This window comes from Trichechus manatus, unplaced genomic scaffold, assembly GCF_000243295.1.
Source record: "Trichechus manatus latirostris isolate Lorelei unplaced genomic scaffold, TriManLat1.0 scaffold00013, whole genome shotgun sequence".
NCBI lineage: Eukaryota > Metazoa > Chordata > Mammalia > Sirenia > Trichechidae > Trichechus > Trichechus manatus.
Genome location: NW_004443949.1, coordinates 1101733 through 1103428, shown reverse-complemented (window position 1 = coordinate 1103428; position 1696 = coordinate 1101733). Strand labels below are relative to the sequence as shown.

The window sequence follows — 1696 nt, the reverse complement described above, 5'->3', positions numbered from 1 at the left end:
TACCCTTTAAGTATTCCTCCTTGATTTTGGGTCCAACAACAGTTACCTTTTCTGATAAACTATGATTTTCTATATCTGTCTTCATCTCCAGTTTTCGGGACAGTGGTTTGCACTCCTACCTCAGTTCTTTGACATGTCTAAACAGACTAGTTGACTTCAATTTTTCAGCTTTTTTATTGTTGTGAGGATGCGAGTCACAACTCCCAAGCTGTTTATATGTCAGATCAGAAATTGAAGTCCCTTTTGGATGTTTTAGAAAATAATGAGTCTTTCACATGGAAACAAATGTACTCTGACATTTAAAATTGTGGCAGACAATAATTATTCGGTAACTTTTCATTCTAAGATTGTTGTGATAACTGTAGGAGTCCATCTGCAAAAGGGAGGGGTTGCCTCAATCTGGTGTATAGATATATTAACACCTTCAAACTCATTTTTCCCTAGATTGCCAAATTCAGTCCAGATTGTAACATAACTGTGGTTTCCTACCCAGTTGATTTTTTTACCTTTATTACATAAGGGGATTATCCAAGCATCATGTGATTAGAAGTGGGTACAATCTGGGTTCTGCTAGATTTCACTGTTTTGTGGCTATAAAACTTGCATTCTCACTGCAGTTTCCATGGATAGATTTTAACCGGCCATGTTTATTCAGCGTGGCTATCTGGCGTGGAGTGAATGTGGCAGACTGTCTCTTCAGGTATTGAACACAGAAATGGTCATGGAAAATGACTGTGAGAATGGCAAGGAAATGCATAAGGTGATAATTAAAGTGCCTATGAAGTAATCAAACTAAATTTACTAAAAGAATAAAAATTGTAAGTTTTATTACGTATATTTTCACCACAATAAAAAAATAAACAAATTGAGCTATTGGATTAAGGGTAGCTGATCTGATTTGAATTTGAATGTTAAAAAAATTCAGTGTTAACATGGTGATGGGGGATGTAAGGCATTGGGAATAAAGTCCATCTGCCCCTCACTTGTAATCTTAGAGTTCAAGGATTAGCCAAAGTTATCAGCCAGAAACTATAGGATAATGACACTATTTGACCCCAAAAGAGTGCAAATACACTGTGAGACATCCAGAAGGACCCAAAAGACCTCTAAAATTTGAGTTCCACGCTATATATATTTAATAACTGAAATGTAATTAACCATGAGGCTTTGATTATCACCCATGTGCACAAAGCAAATTGCTTTGACCTTCCTAATTGTGTTAATTTGAACCCTCAGTAAGAAAGCAAATATTCAGTGTAGTGCTTACATTATGAAACTATGAAAAAATAAAATCAACTATTGTAGTGAGAAAAAAAGCCAGGCACGCCTCTAAATGACTTTTACATGTATGGACTTGTTTTCTCTTAAAAATAAGTGGGTGCAGTTATGATTCTCATGTTAGAGATGAAGAAACAGTGAAGTTAAACAATTTATCCAAGGTCCACAGCTAATTCCAGTAGGAAAGGAATTTGAATCTGGGCAGTCTTGACTTCCATTCTGTTTTTTTTTTTAAACCATAATTCTATACTGCTTTTGAAAGTGGTCTAAGGAAGGAGAGTGATATAACCAGGCACGCATGATAGAAAGATCATTCCACAGCAGTATGAAGAGTAATAGACTTAGGCCTGAAGACCAGGTAAGAGATGATTGAAATGGTTCAAATAAGAGAGGACAAGGAGTCAACAAGGCAGTAGCA

At 36.0% G+C, this 1696-nt stretch overlaps 1 pseudogene; it reads left to right on the top strand.

Moving 5' to 3' along the window:
• The first annotated feature begins 262 nt into the window (after window positions 1–262).
• LOC111819596 (L-lactate dehydrogenase B chain pseudogene) lies at window positions 263–902 on the top strand (annotated as a pseudogene).
• Window positions 903–1696: the final 794 nt, after the last annotated feature.